General features: G+C 42.0%; 1 pseudogene; it reads left to right on the forward strand.

Moving 5' to 3' along the window:
- The first annotated feature begins 703 nt into the window (after window positions 1–703).
- On the forward strand, window positions 704–20,175 carry LOC142829314 (uncharacterized; annotated as a pseudogene).
- Window positions 20,176–21,713: the final 1,538 nt, after the last annotated feature.

Genomic DNA, 21,713 nt, shown 5'->3' on the forward strand with positions numbered 1-21,713 from the left:
CACTGCATACAGGCAAAGATTACGGATCTCAAATAGGCAAATATTGAAATAATGGCTTTTCTCTTGAAACCTTTCTGTTAATCTCTTTAAGATTGAAGGGTTTTGAAGGGTTTTCTCCCTTTCTCTTTTCTTCTCCTGACCCTATACCCATCCTTCTCATTTTACATCAGGATTTGAAATTGTATGAGGGCTCACTGTAGTTTCTACTGGTAGGCTGACCAGGCATTAAGGATGAAATAACAAGAATCCTGTAGGTCCGTGATTCCCACAAATTTAAACCTGGGTCCTTCTAATATTCTGTGTCATTGGTGAGCACAATTGCTTAGTGGGCCATGATGGATGAAAAGAATCTCTAAAGTAGCCTGATCCCAAGACATTAAAAGATAAAGCCCAGGCCTTGAACTGGAGCCATAGTCAAATAGGGAGCCAGTGGTGGTTGTGAGCACTGTGTGATGCACCCTCAGTGACAAGACTGTTCAAAAGGCAGGCTGCTGAGTTGAGTAATAGTTAAAGTTGTGCATTGGCCTTTACTGAAAGTCCTAGTTAGAAAAAGTTACAATAGTTCAGACTTGAGGTGTTGCTAGGTCCTACCTAAAAGGAATACATGGCCTACTTGTTCTCCAAAGGTGGAAAAGGGAGTTCTTACTGCTGCTGCACCTTCATTTGCAATGAACCAATGGAAATCTAGAAATACCCAGAGGCCATGCACTACTCTGATTATCAAACAGAAGATATCTTCCCTTTGTACCAGGTACAATCAAAGTGTTAGCCAGTTCCTATAAATGTTTTCCTCTTCTAGTTGGCAACATTTTGCCTTCTGTTATAGGATAGAGCCAGATGATTTTCACATGTGGAAGACACTCCATCTGTGAAACGCATTGGTTAAGTACATCTTGTCTCCTCATATGTTGGAAGGGAGATGGAAAAAGACTGATATTTGTGGCACTCCACAAGAGCTCATGTTAGGAGGAAGAACAGCTTCCCACCAATACTTTTTGGAATCTGTGTGTCAGGAACAAAAAGGAATCATTGAGAACTTATAGACACCTGATGGCTGTTTGGTGATCTGAGTGAAATGAATTGGTGATCTCATTAGTGAACTTCCACACCACAAAATCCCTGACAACTGTCACTGATTTGAGATCTCTGCAGAGAAACCAAGGAATGAATGAACACATACTAAAAGCTATTGTCTCAGCCTTCATGATGCCCCTTCAGGTCCAATCTGAACTACAGTGATGGGGATTGATGTAAATGGATGTGGGGAACAGTGTCCTCTGCTCCTACATGCATTGCAGCTACTCTGTGAATAAATCAAGAACTTCAGACGTCAAACCCACACCTGTCACCAGTATAAAAACTCATGCAAAGAGGGAATGAATACATTAAAGAAGTTAAAATATGTATATTCTTGACCTAAATTGATGCCAAGAAAAACTTCTTTATTCAAATATTCATGGACTTGGCTGCTACAGGTGAACTTTCCTTTCAGGCTTTAACCTTAATTCAAATTAGAGTATCAAGCTGCAAACATCACCTCTGGAATTCCTGCATCCCTAATGCTAGGGATATTATTATTATTATCAACTATATATTTGAGAGAGAGAGCGTGTGTGTGTGTGTGTGTGTGTGTGTGTGTCTGTTTCTTCAAGAACGCTTCCTAAATGGTAAAATTGGTATATAGTTTCCGCTTATAACTTAAAGCAAGGTCAGGGTTTGGTTGTGCCAGGAAAATGGGATGTGCCTGGAAAGGCATTACTTCTCATAAAACCAGGCAGCTGAAAGCAGCTGGCTAGGGGCAGGCCCCCTTTCCACTCAGGACTGCCCTCAGCCCCAAATCTTAGGGAGGGTGGAGAGTCTGAAACTCCTTGCCCCGACTTGTACAGCAATGTATAAAATCATACGGAAAAGAGACAGAATCACCGGGCAGGTGAAAGATGATAGCTATGGGTGCACTCCCCGTCACCATCCAGGAGTGCCGCAGCCCTGACCCTCCCACCCACCCAGGCATCTTTAGGGGCAGGGGGAATCTGAAACTCCCTCCCCCCCATTAGTACAGGAATATTGCTGGCTGTTCCCCTTCATGGAGTGAGGAGAAACTACACTCTTTGCTACATTCCTCACTCTGGCTGGGGGGGGGGGGGGGGGGGACCCAAGGAGCAGGTGAACCTGGATCCGCCCCAGCCAGGGGACATGCACCTCTCCCCAGGCTGTGACTGCTGGAGCTGCAGTAACCCTGGAGAGGCACTTCTTACCAGACCCCAAGCTGCTGCTGTGAGAGAGGGCTGGGGTAGTCCTCTCTCTCTGGGGCAGCCACTGTTCTGAACTCCTCGTCCTCAGCCTCACCCCAGAGCAATGATTTCAATGAAGAAAAACAAAATTGAATTGAGTTAAGGATCCAAGCAACGCTGGGTAAATCTTCTAGTTATTATTATAAGCAGAAGGCCATTTGTAAAACTGATCCAAAATCCGTCTTTGAAAAAACTCAGCATTTAGGGAGCCCACATCTGCCATTTTGGTGTGGGCCCATCTGTGTTTCACACCTAAAATTATAAGCAAAGCTCAAGTGTTGTTAAGACATGTACATAAACAAGAATTCTTTATGACGGATCCCTATAACCATACAATCTGTGCCATACTGTGTGGAGAAATTAATCTTCTTATATTCTGGAAATCATATAGCAATGTTTGTAAAGATTAGAAGCATTTCTCAGTGTAAACTTGAACATTTCTGCCAAAACAGTGACTTTTATTTTATTTTATTTTATTTTCCATTTAATTTATTTTAGTAATTTTTTTAATGAGAATTCCATCAAGTGTATTTTTTCTTCATTCCTATAAACTCTTGCCATTTACTATTTTTTAACAAAAAGGGGCAATAGTCAATTTGGTTTCCAATAACATTGTCTTGTAGTTTTCAAACTTTAAGCATTGATTTAGCTATGCCAAAACAGAGTACAGTACTACTCCAAATTTCTGTTTTATCTCTTTTCTTCATGGGTTATTGAGAAACAATCCTAATCTAGGTTCATCCTTTGCTTCTGACTCATGTTGGTTTAATCTCTTTCAACATTCTCTCAGTCATGTCAGTTCTGAGGCCTGTACTTGATTTGGTGATTCTGTCTCTTCTCAGATTGGTTTTATGAGACACAATCCTATTCAGGGCACATCCCGTTTCCCTGGCACAAACAAACCTCTGTGGTACTTTCAGGTATGATAAGAGGAATTTCATGGTCCCAGCTCTTACCCTTTAGGAGGAGTTCTTGATCAAACAGACAAACTCTCTAAAATATATAGTTGATTAGATTTGTCTCAAACCAAGAAAAATCCATTTGCCTAACCGACATGATTTACAAATGAGAGATATCAGAGAGAGAGAGAGAGAAAGAGGCAATAGTCTTGACTCAATATGGCCAGAATATTTGAGTGCCCCCACATGAGCTGGAATCACATGCTAAGCTTCAGGTTTTTAGGTGGCCTAAGATAGCAACCAATTTGTGGTGCCACAGGCTTTACATCACTACTGACTGTCATAGAAGTCTGGAATTGTTTTTTTCCTCCTGGCATGGGCCTATCCATGCCCTTGAATCTGGAACACTTTCAATGTTTCCTTCCATTTTTTGATTGATAAATATAGTTTTAAAAACAAATATTATACGTATGTGCTAATTATGGAAATACAATTACCCTCAGAGAGTGATAATTGGGGTGGGGATCAAGCAATAAAGATAAGATGACAGGACGGGAGGCCCCAAATAACAAAGGATTGAATAAAATGTGAATGAACAAAAAAATCCACCTTCAGGGACATAACAAAAGGGAAATGAAGGAAAGATGATATACAGAGTTATTTGAATATTATCCAGTGTTTCTTATGAGTTACAGAATACTCTTTGATTTATCTTAGCTATGGTGTATATCATAACTATTAAAAAAATTACAGGAAATGTACTTTGACAGATGCCATTTTATTCCTGTTATAAATGAATTATCATTTGGAATGTTTTTGTTTATAAATATTTTAAGGAGTTTGATGGGGTCTTGGAAAGAACAACAGCACAAATCCTTAGAATCAAAATCAATTTCAGGGCATTCCCCTGTATCAGTGAACGTTGCTTCAACCCAGGGAGTGATCTTCTCTCTGGGAGAATACTCACCATAACTACTAGCTGGTGGAGGAGGCAGCTTTAAATTGGGCTGTCTGTAGGAGCATCACTGACAGACCCCTCTGGTATTTCTGTTGCCATATTTACCACCTATTAGTGTCCAATACCTCCACTTTGTTAATTTTTTATTTTTTTCGATACTACTACCCATTCTATAAACCCTCTGCTGGTAGGGAGGATATCACAGGCAATGTGTGTTTCCCACTGTTACAATTCAGTGTACTTTGTACCCTATCGTTATCATGGCATACAATGACTTTTTGACTACATAGAACCTTGGGTGAATGAAGCCCTTGCTCGTATTTAAGGGAATCATTGATCCTGCTTGAATGAAAATAATCCCCAGTTCGCCTGTCTGAATAAATCTTTTGTATTGGAAGAACTATGTGATGGTTTTCTAACCTCTCCTTTCAGTGTGCCAGCTGAAATCTCTCTACCACACAAATAGATCACTTGCTTCTATTCCATAAACTGAGAAGTATTTTTAGATAACCTATGATATTCACTAATTCTAGGTTCCATAATGATGTTTTGATTTTTCTTCTTGTAACCTTTAGTTAAAGCTTGACTGGCGAATTCTGCGGGTATGTCTACACTACCACCCTAGTTTGAACTAGAGTGGTAATGTAGGCAACCGGAGTTGCAAATGAAGCCCGGGATTTGAATTTCCCGGGCTTCATTTGCATATTGCCGGGCGCCGCCATTTTTAAATGTCTGCAACTGCGGACTCCGTGCCCTGTGGCTACACGCGGCACGGACTAGGTGGTTCGGATTAGGCTTCCTATTCCAAACTACCGTTACTCCTCGTGGAACAAGGAGTAACGGTAGTTCGGAATAGGAAGCCTAATCCGAACTACCTAGTCCGTGCCGCGTGTAGCTGCGGGGCACGGAGTCCGCACTAGCGGACATTTAAAAATGGCGGCGCCCGGCAATATGCAAATGAAGCCCGGGAAATTCAAATCCCGGGCTTCATTTGCAACTCCGGTTGCCTACATTACCACCCTAGTTCGTACTAGGGTGGTAGTGTAGACATACCCTGCTTCTTTTTTCATCTTGCCAGCATACACAGAAATTCTAATTTGTAATCAAAGCAGAAAAGTGGCTGACCTATCCCAGACATCCTTTCTGGCCTTTTCAGTCTCATTTTTCTATGATCAGTGATAAGCAATTACCAACAAGGGAGGGAAGGAAGGAAGGAAAAAAAAAAAACATAAAGAGCCCCCTCCCAAAATCTTACCTTATTTAAACACAAACTCAGTGGAACACTACTTTATTGGTGCATCAACCCTATCATCCTCAATTAGTTTCAAAGTCCTGAATTCTCATTTTGTAAGAACATCCTTCAAATGTGAAAAAAGAGAAGTGGCCTTACCTGACTCCCTTCAGTGCAGAACATTTAATAAATTAACCAATTATTGCAGATACATTTTTTCGGTATTAGCAGCAAAACACATTTTCTACATATTTAATAGATAATGGGCCAGGATATGTAAAGCTGATGCAAGGTGATTTAATTTACTTCAGGTCATGTCTACACATAGGGGTTTTGTACCAATTTAACTATTTTTAAGTGGTATGATTTTTTTCTATCACTAACCAAAATAGATACATTGCTGTAAAAAACAATGTTTACCTTTTGAACTGTGGATGCAATTATACTGGCAGAAGGATACAACTCCCCTTATTCTCATAGGGTATGTCTACACTAGCCACCCTAGTTCGGACTAGGGTGGCTAATGTAGTCATTCAAACTTGCAAATGAAGCCCGGGATTTCACTATCCTGGGCTTCATTTGCATGCTCCCGGGCGCCGCCATTTTTAAATGCCCCATAGTTCAAACTACCTGCCCGCGACTACGTAGTTTGAACTAAAGCTCCTAATTTGAACTACTGTTACTCCTCCTACAATGAGGAGTAACGGTAGTTTGAATTAGGAGCTTTAGTTCGAATTACCTAGCCCGTGCCGCGTGTAGCTGTGGGCAGATAGTTTGAACTACGGGGCATTTAAAAAAGGTGGCGCCCGAGAACATGCAAATGAAGCCCGGGATATTGAAATCCTGGGCTTCATTTGCAAGTTTGAATGACTACATTAGCCACCCTAGTCCGAGACATACCCATAGGGAACAACGTCATCATAGTTAAATGTGTACAATTTTTGTGTGTTGACAAAGCCAGAATTTTAGGATTGAAGTGTTGAAGTTGAGGGTGTTTTTAATTCAGAACTACAGCTTCATTGCAACTCCAACAGAGAAGGCTTTTGAAGGGAATATACTCAGTCAGAAATATATCCCTTTGCTACATTGGTTACTCTACTTCCCAGTAAGCACCAAACATATTGAAATTTACCTTGGCCCAGTAGAGAAATAAAGCCAATCATTTCCATCACCGGGACCTTCTGAAAGAGTGCTGACAGAGGCCTCTCGCTGAATAACCAGGAATGGACTCTGAACTGAATTTAGGCTGATGATTACTGTGACATCATGTTCTTTATAGTACTTCCTGTCCCAAGTGATTGCTATAAGCATCTAAGAAACAAAAGACTGGACAAAGGAGAAGTTTGTCTGGTTTGTGGACAGATTATCTAAAGGGAAGTGCAGCTGGCTTTGAAGAATTTCTGCAATCTGCCTAAATTAACATTTAGGGTAAGAATTTCTGCCTGTAACCAGTTTCTTTATTATACAAAGCTTAGATTTCAAGCTTGTTTTATTTGCTAGGTAATCTTCTTTGATCTGTTTGCTATCCCTTATAATCCCTTAAAACCTACCTTTTGCAGTTAATAAACTTGTTTTGTTTGGTCCCAAACCAGTGTGTAAGTGTGGAAATCATAATGTGGGGTGGAAAGCTGTGTATATCTCTTTCCACATTGAGAGAGGGAGGGAATTTCATGATCTTATGCAGTATAGATATCTGTGAAGTGCAAGATGGTATAATTCTGAGTTTACCCTATAGAGGTGGCATGTTCATTTGAATACCAGGCAGTTGCTTAGCAAAGCCTTCCCATGCAGAGCTGATTTCAGCTTCTGTGTGCATTTCTACAGCTGGGTATGTCCCTACCTGTACATGTACTGGTAAAGTGCAGTCTGATGCCTGGGGGGAAGCTTGGCAGGCTATATATCAGTACATGGTGGAAGGAATCCATGCTGGTAGGTCAGGTGGGATCAATCCTAAGTGATACCTTTAGGGGACGATATCACAATTACATTTTTCAATTATAAGCGTAGGCAGTAGTAATAGTACTTAGCAGTAATGAGGGAACTGACTGTTACATTTATGTCCTATCACTCCAAACTCAAATTTGTGAGATTGGAATTGTTTACTGCAGTTGAAACGAGGAGCCATTTTGATTTCAAAGAAATGGTGGTGAGCACTGTTTTTGCATTCCTCAGCTGAATCTAGTGTAATTGAAATCCTCTGCTGTAACAAGCTGACCAGAGCACAAGCCATGAAATATCACTTTAGATAATCAATAGTCACAAGTAAAATATTAGCCATTTCCCCTACCTTGAGTCACGACAGACCTGATCTTGCAAATGTATTTAATGTAAATCCACTAGGTTCTGGTATCTATCCATGCATAGTCACTTGCTGAACCAACAGCTAAGTCCATTCTGAAGCTTTATCATCTCCAGCTAAGATGTGGAAGAAAAAAAAATATTTTGTATAAACTGATATAGATCTCATAGAAAACATAGTGAGATTTAACAGATTCAGAACCCACTCACTTTCATTGCAGAAAGTTACTAAGTAATGGCTATCATTGGATTCTACAAGAGGTGACAACTCTTTTCTTTATAACAGTTAAACTCTAGTCACATGATCCTTTATAGCCACTATACTTAGGTTTTGATGAACAGCTCACACTAAATATAGTATGAAAAGAAATCAAATGAGAAATCCTACTCTTCCTGTTCCCATGTCTAGCTGTGATATGTCATCATATCCTACAATGCATTTATGAGTAAACATTACATTAAATGCTAGGAAATGGAATGCTGCTGCTTTATTAATTATTCAAAATATTTATCCACTAGAAAGGAGCTCCTGAAATGTAATGTTTTATTTACAAGAGTCTCCTGACAAGCACAGTAAATTGGAAACTACTGTACCAAGCAGCGCAAGAACAATTCGTCTCACACTCTCTCTCTTGTCATTTTTAAAACATCAGCGCAATAAATAAACTACATACAAGGGTTGGCTTAATGGATAACATTTTTACATGTTTCAAATGGAATAAAATCAGTTAATAATGCCAGCACGCTCTGTGATTCCATCAAAATCTCACAAGCTCTGCTAAGCCAACAGTTGCATTGAGTTTCTCCAAAGGAAAACAAATGGTGCTCCTGGAAGTGGAATTGATGATGGGTCAATAGCTGGTATTGTTCTCAATTAGTCAGTACTGCAGGAAGATGGCTGAGAAAGAACTGATTCCATCTATGATCTTTCCCTACATGTAGCCCTCTGATCTGTGTCCCACGTTCCTTTTTATTTCTGTTACCTTCTGCAGTTCAGAGTGTGGACATAATGCCTGCTATCTGAGCTCATTCATCACCCACTGAACTTACAGTATATTTCCTTCGTGAAACAAATCAGGAAGGAACTGAATTTTCATGGAACTTTTGGAAATGGGTCTATTTTCTTAAGTTTAGTTCTGGATGTATTTAGCTCCTTTTTTTTAAGGGTAGCAATTGGGCCCTTACCAAGCCCAAATGATAAAATATATTGATAAGATCTCACCATATAGTATGAAGGTGTATGAAGGAACAATTTTCAGCCTATGGATTGTACGTGAATGGTTTTCGCTGACTGAGCATTGTTCATTATTAACATTTTCTGATATCACACAAGTCACATATATGGTCTCTGTTTTCTGTCTGGGTGAATCAAGGCTTACAAACAGGATGCATGAATAAAATACACTAATTTCCAGTCTGAATTTTTACATCAATTTTAAAATTTGTGACATTTTCAAGATTCACAAACATTTTTGGCAAATGCCAGGTGGTTGCCTGAATACTAGTTGAGAATAACACACAATGAAACCCATGAATCAGAGGGAATAAAATTTGGTCCTTATAGATTAACACATTTTAAAATATTTTAAAACAAAGTCACATTACATGATAGTTTTTTAGATATTATGCAAGTATATTTGATATTGATTTGTAAATGAAAACTAACATGTTATCTTTCACTTCTTCACAATATGAGTTGTTCTACAGAAAACAGATAAAAAAAGCTTAGAAGGGCTTTCTGTAAGATAATTCTCATGTCAATAACAAGCTATAGCTTTAACTTAAGAGGAGAGACAAATAATGAAGGAATTAATAGGGAAACTTATCTACATGAACAGTGATTACAGGAAGTGCTTAATTAGATATGACAATGATTTAGAATTCAGGAGCTCAGTTCTACCCTGGATATGTGATTGATTTACTCTGTGGCTTGGGGCAAGGCACTTTGTCTCTTTGTGCCTCAGTTTTCCCCATCAGTTTTTAGTCAGTGAGGGAGTTCTCTGTTTTCAGTCAAAGTTTAAACTCTTTATTTTTTAATGCCAAAGGAAATTGAACACCGGATTTAGAATCAGAGAATCCCTGAGTTCTAATCCTCATTCTGGCATGGAAATACTATGTGATCTTAGACAAATCACTGTATCTTTTGTCTCAGTATTCACACCTGTAAAACAAGGATAATAATACCTACTTACTTACAGCACTAGGGATACTATAAGGTTTACTTATTGTCTGAACAATGCTTTGAGCATATAAGTACTGAGTGTTGTTAATATTAATATGCTCACTTTAAAGATATCCTCAAAGAAAGATTGAGGCTTAATGATCAACTTTTTAGCATCCATTCACATCGTTGGTTTAGACAACATGATGAAGGAAATAAATACATTCAACTCTGTTCTCAATCAATATTTTCCTGATAATTTCTGCTAGCATAGAAAGGGCATAATTATAGATTATGAAAAGAAACTATATTTCTGTGTTTGTGACCACTACTAACTTGTAAAAGCAGATAAACATTGCTGGACTTCATCACCTAGATTTCATCAAATAATGTGCTGATGCCTTAAACTCCTGGAGGCTTTTCTCCATTTGGTACTCAAATCCTGGCCACCCTGATTTTTAAAATTGAATTGCATGACTGTGGTACAACAACAACAGACAGCAGCAGAGAAACTGTCTTTCTTAAAGGATTTATAGATTTCACAAAATGCTGCCTGGAATGCCACCTCTGCCCACATCACTGATTCATGAGTTCATCTCCAGTAAGACAGCAGCAGAATTACTTTGCTATAGAGAAGTGATAACATCTTGGGGGAGAAAAGGGTCACGCTGTCACTTGGTGAATATCATACAACATAAAACTCAAATACTATAACACTGTAAAAACTCATCAAGTATCTCACAAAATGAGGGCCTTGTTGCTGGGATTCTGTCAGGCAGCAATTTTTACTTTGATTACCTAAAGTCACTTCATCTGTCTCTTGGCATTAACTTCTCTCCCCCCTGTCCCCCCCAAAAAGGTTATTGTCAATCTTTCTTCAGCATTTGTCGGTATGTGCTGTATGTGTTTTTTTTTATAATAAAAATACATGTTGTCTCTTTATTTTACATGCCAAATATTCCAGGGTTGTTCTCTTTCTCTCTCTCTCACCGCACACACACACAGAGCGAGAGAGAGAGAGAGAGGGAGAGAGAGTTAGCCAGTCTCTAAAATAATTGTAGTGACCTTTGGATGCATTTCAAATGCACCTCTATGCTTGAAGCTCATGTTTTCTGCCACTACGTGTTTCATTTTACATTTGCCTCCTCTAATTTTGTTACAGCCAGGGTCAACAGCAGTGACGAGGCATACGACTTGCAACATTAAAATGCTGTGATCTTGCCTCAGTATTCAGCTTTCTATAGATGAAGTATAGCTAGTTTATTCCAGGAAAAGAGTGAACTGAAGATAGCAATGAAAAAGCTGCTTAAAAAAAACAGGACTTAATTGTGACCGTGTCACTGAAGTTACAGGTATATGCACAAAATCTTATAAGCCTACTTTCATCATACTACCATTGATCAGCATTGTCTCTATAACTTAAGGGGAAAATGAGACACAGTTAGATTGTACATACTTACAAGCTGGGGTGCTGGAACAATGTGCATAGTGTGGGATGCTGAGAGCCATTGAATCAAACTGTAAGCCCTGTATGTGATGGATACCACGTCAAGCCAAGGTATGTGGCAGTACCTCCAGCACCTATTCTTAAAAGTATGCACAACTATTTCTGTAATGAGATATCTACTCTTTATTGCATATATGTAGCCATACACTGTATGTACAGTGTCTAATAGCACATATGTATCTTTTCTGTATTTAAAATACTATGCAGATGTTAATCTGGTTAAGTAGTTCTTGACATATTTCACAATATTATTATTCCTGTTTTACAGGTGGGGAAACTGAGTCAAAATGAGCTTTGTCACCCTTTTTTTTCCTTATACAGAGACACCATTCCATGTCCCAACAGACCACCGAGTCTTTGAAAATGGGAGAAATCCACTTGCAATGATGACCAGGCATGCTTTATTTTTACTTTGCCATGCCAGACATCAGAGTATGGAACTGAATGGGAGCTTGACCCATGGTTTATTTATTATTCTAGAAGACTCCCTAGACTCACTTAACTCAGATCTTGCTGCTCCTATTGGCAACCCAGCAGAAGGGACACACCCTGTAGCACCTCATTCTATATGTTGAGGGATTTTTGTCTAATACTGGTCCATCTGTGTGAAACACTTATGCAACAGGAGTTTGCTTAAAAATAGAGTGAAAATCCTATTAAAATGAAAGAAATGATTGCATAACATACCTCATCTGAACAGCTTGCAAATGTCCAGTGAGGCAAACTCCCCTGAATGTAGTTACAGAGAAGAAAGAAAAAATTATACATGACTAGAAATCAAATCTCTTTTTTGAGTTTCTATGGTCGGAATGAAAGCCATTATCTGCTACACCTACATATCTCACCCATTCCTTCTCCCTACCTCCCAGTTTATAAATCTATTCACTAGGGTAATACCCCTACCCATTTTCTGTAACAGCTCTCTGTTGATAAGATACATGACAGGGGTTGCCTCCTCCATTACACTAAGCATATTATGCAGTGTTGTTGTAACTAGGTCAGTCCCAGGACCTCATCAACTAAAAGTACAGCTTTTCACAGATAGTAAGGTGTGATTGGCTCTTGTTTATTTTTCATTTTAAACCCATTTTTAATATTTTTCCTTGCCACCAATAATACAATTAATGACAGATTACATTCCTTGTAGCATAGTAGAACTCCCAAACCAGTCATGGTAGCTGTCATTTTGGGTTTCAGTTCAAGATCACTAGTATTATTTATACTCTAACATGGAGAAATAATTTTAGTTCCTCATTTCTTTCCCTTTAGCTAAGATATATGTCATTCAGGCTGAAAAGGATATGGATTCTATTATTTTTAGGTTGCTATTTGCTCTTAAATGAACAACATTTTGCACTTAAAGAAAATTAAGAGCTTCAGGGGGTAGCCAAGTTAGTCTATAAAGTGCTACCAGACCATTTGTTGTTTTTTTCTGTAACAGACTAACAAAACATGTAGATGGTATCATGAGCTTTGTGGGCACAACACACTTCTTCAGATGACCCTCCGGTCATCTGAAGAAGTGGGCTGTGCCCACAAAAGCTCATGTTACCATCTACATGTTTTGTTAGTCTATAAAGAAAATTTAAGTTCTTTAGAATTATGTGATGATCTTGCTTGCAACAATTAACTAACAGGAAACGTGTTTTCCATTAGCTAAACAAATGGGCTGTGTCTACATTGGCACCCGTTTCCGGAAAAGGGATACTAATGAGACGCTTCGGAATTGCAAATCCGCGGGGGATTTAACTATCCCCCGCGGCATTTGCATGAACATGGCTGCCGCTTTTTTCCGGCTCGCGGTTTTGCCGGAGAAAAGCGCCAGTGTAGATGCGATTTTCCGGAAAATAAGCCCTTCTCCAGAAGATCCCTTATTCCTACTTTCAAGGAAGGGCTTATTTTCCGGAAAATCGCGTCTACACTGACGCTTTTCTCCGGCAAAAACCCTGAGCCGGAAAAAAGCGGCAGCCATATAAATGCAAATGCCGCGGGGGATATTTAAATCCCCCGCAGATTTGCAATTCCGAAGTGTCTCATTAGCATCCCTTTTTCAGAAAGGGTGCCAATGTAGACACAGCCATGGAGAAGAAGGGGTGGCTATCAACCAAAACAAATGACTTGATTTTTATAAAAGTTTTTTTTTAAAAAAAAATACAATCCAGCTCTCCACCAGAGATATGTTCTATTAAAGGAAGCACATAATTCATACTGTAGTAACTGCCAACCTAAAGATTAGCATAATTCCCTTTAAAATAAATAAATAAATACATAAATAAATAGTTTGCTTCACGGTGTGCTGGATAGATGGGAAAAGGGAAACATTTGCGCTGATTGTAAAACATTTTATTTCTACTAAGATATTCAAATTGCTTTTTCTGCACGATAACTACCTTTCAATTTTTGTAAGGTTGCATATTTGGTGGCGGGGGGGGGGAGTGATGATATTTTGGAAGAATTTTAAATTAAAAGGATTTTTTGTCATTTCTTTTCACACTCTTTAAAGCAAAAGAAAGCCATTCAAGCTGTTGAAAGATTACTTTCATTTTTAAATTGCCATACAGTGCATCCAAAAAGTGGTGTCAAACTCCTCTGTATGCAAAGAATTAAGAAAGATGTCCCAGCTTCAAAGTGCCATTGTCTGATAGGAACACATTTTCCTATCCATTTTTGTCAGTAAATTTAGCAGAAAAGTGTGTGTGGAGAAAATAATTAACACTTGAAATATTTTCAGGAAAAGATCTTCTCTGGCTTTTGTTTCAAATGAACCACAGCGATTTAGTCATTGAATCTCATGACAGCAGAAAATCACCCCAGACTGTACTGTTAAATCACAGAGAATGGTTTTATAGGCTTGACTGCTACTAGATAAGACTTAGTCAAAGCTGTCATATTTATTAGGACTGGGCTCAAGGCAAACATCATCCTGGGTTTTCTTTGAAGGAACTTAACTCTCTGTATGGAAATACCTAGAAGGTAGCTTAGTCCAGAGCACAGGATATGGGACTAGGAGATCTAGGTTACATTACTGGGTTTGCCTCTATAGACCAAATTTTCAGAGCCTAATGTACTTCTACAGTGCAATTGGACACTCACAAATGACTCTTGACACCTGACTTAGGCTCATGGGGCTTCGTCTTAACAGGGACTGTGTCTAGAATGGCAAGTTTTTCCGGAAAATCAGCAGCTTTTCCGGAAAAACTTGCCAGCTGTCTACACTGGCCGCTTGAATTTCCGGAAAAGCACTGACGATCTCATGTAAGATTGTCAGTGCTTTTCCAGAAATACTATGCTGCTCCCGTTCAGGCAAAAGTCTTTTTCTGAAAGACTTTTGTGCAAAAGGGCCAGTGTAGACAGCACAGTACTGTTTTCCTCAAAAAAGCCCCGATCGCGAAAATGGCGATCGGGGCTTTTTTGCGGAAAACCGCGTCTAGATTGGCCATGGACGCTTTTCCGCAAAAAGTGCTTTTGCGGAAAAGCATCCTGCCAATCTAGACGCGCTTTTCTGAAAGTGCTTTTAACGGAAAACTCCACAGCTCCCTAGGAGCAGTCTGCAAGCTCCCAGGAGCCTACCAGGGGACGGAAAAGGCAGGCGCTTTCCTGGTCCAGTGTGGAGATCATGGACCTGATTGAGGTTTGGGGGGAATCCTCCAATGCCCATGATCTCCACACTAGACAGAGGAACGCAGCTGTCTACAGGCAGATGGCTGCCAGCCTGGCCACCAAAGGCCACATGCAAACCCAGGAACAGGTTCGCATGAAAATAAAGGAGCTGTGGCAGACCTATGCCAGGGCCACAGGGGGCAGCTCCCAACCAAGGGCAGACCCAGACATCTGCTCCTATTTTGATGCCCTGGATTGCATCCTGGGGAGCTGGATGGTTCATGCCCCTCAGGTGGTCATCAACCCTGGGACAGAGGGCCCTGACCATAAGACCGAGAAGGAGGAGGAGGAGGATGGCCAGGAGTTGCAGGAGCCTGGAGGGAGTGTGCTGCGTACTCAGGACATCTGAGCTGTCCCAGTGAGCCTGTCACCAATGTTGTCTGAGGCTAGGGACGCAATGACACGTGAGTGCCATCACCGTCCCCTTATGTGGCTACGGGGGGAGAGAGGGAGACCACGGATCATGCAGCAACCTGTGCATGTGCCAGGCCACCCCAGGGCACGTGGCCCCAGCTGGCTGCCACACAGGGGCCTTGGCCTGTTACCCACATGCAGGTATGTATGAAAGCACATGATGTCCTCCTGACCCCGGGGTGGGACACTGCATGATGCCCTCCCTCCAAAAGCCCCCTCTATAGAGAGGCAGGGGACATCTCTCCTCCCCCTCCCCTGCACTATTTACAGCACAGGATCATGGATGCAGTCCTGGGGCAGCTTCCACTCCTGGGGATAGCAGGACATGCCAAACATGGCCTGTGTGTAAGCACATTGGATCTGATGGTGCGGAGACCTCTCATCCTCGCCATGCAGAGTGGGGCTGGGCTTCACCCACTGTGTCCCCAGGGTAACTGACCACTTCTCTTGCTTCTCCACAGCTGCAGCAGCTGCGAGTGCAGGGTGCATCACCCTGCCCAGGACATCCTCCCGCACTCGGGCCAGCAGGGTGACCCGGAACCAAGAGGAGTACCAGTGGCAGCGCCTGAGGATCCTGCGAGGTCAGCACCACACCCTGGACTAGTGGGTGCATGAAGACCTGCAGCTTCAGCAGGAGAGTGGGTGGGAGCTGCTTGTCTAGGGCCATGCCATCTGTGACCACCTGAAGACCTGGTACAGAGATTGCTGCCTCCTGCCACTCCAGCCTCTGCTGCCTCCCCACCTACTGCTCCTCCTCCCACTCTTGATTCCCCTTCCACTTCTTCCTCTCCCCGACCCATCCCACCCTCCATACCCTTCCCACCCCCCCCCCCCGGGGACACTGAGGCCCCCACACCCATAGTGCTGGGAGACAGGTGGGCCAGCAAGACCCCCAACTCTGAACTTATCCTCCTCCTTCTTCCCCTTGCCTTCCACTTCCAGCTTTCTCCTCCCAGGTTTACCCCTCCCTTCTCCCACCCTTTCGCCTCCGCTCTCACGCCCTCATCCTCCCCCACCTGAGTTTTGTTCAATAAAGAGAGTTGGTTTTCGATAACACATGTGTCTTTATTTACATGAGGAAGGGGGGCTAGGGAGGGGTCAGTGAAAGGATGTGAGGGTGGAATGAGGCACAAGGCCCCAGTGGGGCACACCAAGGAGACTTTAGTCCTCCTCTGCGTGGAAGCTCTCCTGCAGGGCCTCCCGGATACAGACAGCCCCCCGATGGGCTGACAGCCATGCAGAGCTGTGTGTATAGGCTGACCAAGAGGTTGGCCTCTGCTATCCAGACTAGCAGGAAAGCCTTCCCCTTTCGCTCACACAAATTGTGCAGTACACAGCACGCTGCCACCATATGTGGAATATTCCACACAGAGAGGTCCAGGTGAGTGAGGAGGCATCTAAAATGGGCCTTCAACTGGCCAAATGCACCCCCCCACACACACACCTCATGATGCAGGCCCTGCTGAGCTTGGCATTAAAGGCCTGTTGGGAGGGGTTAAGGTGTCCTGTGTAGGGCTTCATGAGCCATGGTTGTAAGGGATAGGCTGCATCCCCCACCAGGCACATAGTCATGTCCACGTCCCCGACCCTGATGTGGCAGTCAGGGAAGAAAGTCCTGGAGTGCAGCCTTTGGCACACACAGGAGTTGAGGTAAACCTGTGCATTGTGTGCTTTGCCAGCCCAGCCCATGTTAATGTCCATGAAGTCATCAGACATAGCCTGCAGAATGATGGAGAATTATCCCTTCTGGTTTATGTACAGGGAGGCCTGGTGGTCCAGGGCATGGATGGGGATGTGTGTCCCGTTGATTGCCCCCCAGCAGTTGAGGAAGCCCAGGGCACCAAACCCCTCAATCACCGTGTCTGCATCAGTGAGGCAGATGACTCTGTGGAGCAGCACTCTGTTGATGTCCTTGACTACCTGAAGAGGGGGACACAAAACCAGAATGCTCCTTCCCTGCTACTGCCCCACATCCCCCAGTCCCCAGGAGCAACACCCCAGCAAACCTGGCCACTGCGGGCTGTCCATAGTGTGGGTGGGACAGAACAAACCCGCCTGGGGAGGAGGACTTGCATCAACTCCCCTCCTTTTCCCTAGGGCAGCCCATCCCCTCCTTGCACCCCCACTCCTGGCACAGTGGCCAGAGGTTGCCATACCTGCATGAGCACTGCTCCAACGGTGGATCTCCCCACGCTGAACTGGTTCCCCACAGATTAGTAGCTATCCGGCATGGAGAGCTTTCAGAGGGAGATGGCCACCCGCTTCTGGAGGGGAATGGCAGGCCTCATGTGCGTGTCCCATCACCACAGAGCAGGGACAATCCACTCACAGAACTCCAGGAAGGTGTCCTCCTTCATCCTGAAGTTCTGGGTTCATTGTTGGTCTCCCTAGTGCTCCCTAGGACGTTGTGGTCCCACCAGTTACTGCACGTGTCCAGATGTGGTGGGGCATGCTGGTGTCCAGGAGCTGCAGCTGCTCCTCCACGTACCCCCAGGAGGGTCCGGATGATGGCGTGGGGGTTGGGCTGCAGCAGATGCTGTGAGGCAGCCTGCAGAAAGCGCAGCCAGGCTTGCAGCAACACATCCAAAAGAAGCACCAAAGAGCCCAGGGGCAGCTCTGGCTCCAGGGTGCAGAGTGCTGTGGTGTCCCGAGTAAAGGCAATCGGAGCACGGAGAGAAAAAAATGCTTTGCTGTCCCTCAGTAAGGTAGGCAAGCAAGCAGGGGAACCTGAGAACCAGCTGTCCAGGGGGGGTCCCTCATATTGTGTAGCTGCTGTATGAGGCTAAGTAACTCCTGACCTGATGCCTTGCTGGAACTGGTTTCAGCTGGCCTTAAATGTGATTCAGCATCCAATCAATGTGGACGTGCTATTTCAAAATAGCAAAATGCTATTTCGAAATGCATTTTGTGTGCAGACGAGTTATTTCAAAATAACGCTATAGTGTAGACGTACCCTAAGTCTCTAAGACCATGTCTACACTAGGAAACTATTTCAAAATAATTAAATTTGATTTAGTAACTCCTGATTTTACAAAACCGAAATAATGTGTCCCACTATGGGGAAGACTTGAAATTAGTCCATGTCAGGCTCTGTTAATGTAGACATGGTACCTCAACTTAGCTGCCCAGGAAGCAGTGAAGAGTCATTAGATCAAATTACTCTGGGGAGAAGTTATTTCAAAATCGCAGCACTGGAGCATCCACACTAACACTATTTCATAATTACTATTCTAAATTAGGATGATTTCCCTAGAAAAGCAGTAGTACAGACTTAAAAATAAGTGACCCATTATTTTTTCAAAATAATAGGCTTGATAATGTGGACACTCAACTTATAAATTCAACCTAAGAGGGGTTATTTTGAAATAGAGCCCTAGTGTAGACCAGAGGTAAGGTGCCACAGTACTCCTCATTGTTTTTGCAGATACAGACTAACTCAGTTTCCCTTCTGATATTTATTTAGGCATACTCTTTCATGGGTGCTTTTCACCCATTAAAGCTTATGCTCAAATAAATCTGTTAGCCTTTATGGTACCTTCGCATTGTTTTATCAGAAAAGATGTTATTCAAATTTCATCTTCCAATCATTAATACACCTTCCTTTTTTGAGGAATACATGAATACATGAATACATGAGCTTTATCACAACTAGAGGACTAGAGGGTGGAGCATCTGAAAAATATACTAGCTCTTGCTTTGACTAATAATCACTGGACATCTGTGAGTAATCATCTATCTTTGAGTGTGGCACACCTTACTGATGCTGCATGGGCACTGTAGGCAATTGTTTTAACAGCAACACATATTGAAGAGAGACATTATGTTGAAATGTGTGGAGAGTTTTTGGGATGTTGCAAAGAATGCTGTATTCAAGAAAAGATAACAACAATTAGTACCAACAGTGCACATAATATGATACCCGTAGCCAGTCATTTGCCTTTTGAGCACGTGAGATGCACTGCTCACAGTCTGCAGCTATCCATTACAGTAGTGCTTAGTGACAAAGGCTTTGAAAACATGCTCGAAACATGTAAAAGAACTCATGGGCAATTTCAAAGACACTCCAGCTAACAGCACAGAGCTAGAAATACAAGCTGCAGATGGACAGAAGCGTTAACGCTTTGTATAGGATATTTAAACCAGATACAACTCCACATTATGTATGCCCTGCTGCATTTCATTTGCGTTTCGAAACCACAATCTGTAAGTGCCGACAGGTAAAAATTTTGAAAAAAAAAAGCTAGAAACATTACTTGAACCCTGCAGGTTTGTGACTGAACTCATTGTGGGGGAATTGTAAGTCTCCTGTCCCATTTTTTTACCTGTGTTCTGTAATGTATTTTGTGTGAAGGCAGTCTTGGATGATGACCCAGCATATGTTGTTCAATTTAAGGACAACTGCAGGGCAGATCTGATAAAATGCAAAGAACGTACCAATGTCAAAGTTCAAAATACAGCTACAGCACTCAACCCAAGTCTAAAAATCCAAAGTGTCTTCAAAATGCAGAGAGACAAGGTGTGGAGCATATTTTCAGACATCTTAAAAGAGTAACATTTCAATGGGAAAACTACTGACTTCGAGCCACCAAAAGAGAAAATTATTATTCTATTGGTGACATCTGACTCAGTTGATGGAAATGAAGGTGTGCTGGTCCACAATGGTTCCTGTACTTTTCTGTCCTCTCTCTTTAAAATGTATAGTAAATCATCTATGAATGGGAGCAAGCAATTGCCTTATGTTAATCCATATAAATAATTACTGGTGATGCCTGGGAAATAAGTCTATTTGAAAATCACCAGGATTTCCTATTATTCACCTAAAGCCTCTGAAACATGAAGAGAAGCCTGGATTTGTACAGAAGATCCCTGAGTCCTGATCCATTTATATCTCAAATCTGCTTGATGCTTTATCAGAGAAAGCTTCAAGTCATAAGATTTGGGATCTCCAGTCCCATCCGGGTCCTTCCCATTATGGACATTGGACTATAATCTATGGACTAGTTCTGTAAGAACACTTCACAACTACAAAGCTCACTGTCTCTACTGTGATAGAAATGTAGCCGTGTTAGTGTGGTGTAGCTGAAACAAAAAACAGGACTATGTAGCACTTTAAAGTCTAACAAGATGGTTTATTAGGTGATGAGCTTTCGTGGGCCAGACCCACTTCCTCAGATCAAATAGTGGAAGAAAATTGTCACAACCATATATACCAAAGGATACAATTAAAAAAAAGAACACATATGAAAAGGACAAATCAAATTTAAGAACAGAAGGGGTATGGAGGGGGCGAAGGTAAATGTCTGTGAGCTAATGATATTAGAGGTGATAATTGGGGAAGCTATCTTTGTAATGGGTAAGATAATTGATGTCTTTGCAAAGACCTTTGATTTGTCCTTTTCATATGTGTTCATTTTTTAAATTGTATCCTTTGGTATATATGGTTGAGACAATTTTCTTCCACTATTTGATCTGAGGAAGTGGGTCTGGCCCACGAAAGCTCATCATCTAATAAACCATCTTGTTAGTCTTTAAAGTGCTACATAGTCCTGTTTTTTGTCTCTACTGTGAATCTGATCGCAGCTCTGTATCCACATCTGTACATATACTGATCTTTTAATCAATGCTCTCAATAAATTTGAGTTTAGTTAATAAGGATTGGTTATATTTGGGGTAAGAGCTGAAATATTAATTGACCTGGGAGGTAGTGTGTCTAGTCCTATAGGACTGGTAGAACTTTATTTGACTTGGGTGGAGACCCTAGTGCTGGGATGCTTTAAGGGAACTCTGTTGTTGGGTTCTGGGTAACCAGTAAGCTATCATAGAAACTGTTTTGTGCTGGCTTGATAAATCTAAGTATTTTAAATAACCACCAGTTTTGGGGAGCGGCTCCATCATTTTTGCAGTTTCGTCCTAAGTGAGTAATTTCAGGTGGCTCACTTGAGACCCTAGTCATACACCCAAACACAGGTGGTCAAGCAGAATGGTGCAATCAGGTCCTCAAACAGTAACTGCCCTGCTTCCTTAACTATCTCCAAGCCCATTAGCTGCCCCTGAGTCTCCATCCTGAATTTGCTTACAACAATGCCACACGTTGCTCCACCCATCAGCCTCCTATTTTTTGCTTCTTTTTTGTTTCCAAATTTTGGATTCCAGACTCATTTTCACCATGAAATTCCCACCATACCAGGGGTATCTGCCACTGCTGAGCTCATCACTTGCATCCACCAATAGCATCAAGAGCTGAGAAGGCAGCTAGAGGAAACTAAAGCAGCAAACAAATGAGGTGCTGACTAG

Source organism: Pelodiscus sinensis, chromosome 5, assembly GCF_052426305.1.
Source record: "Pelodiscus sinensis isolate ZL-2025 chromosome 5, ASM5242630v1, whole genome shotgun sequence".
In the NCBI taxonomy this organism is placed as follows: domain Eukaryota; kingdom Metazoa; phylum Chordata; order Testudines; family Trionychidae; genus Pelodiscus; species Pelodiscus sinensis.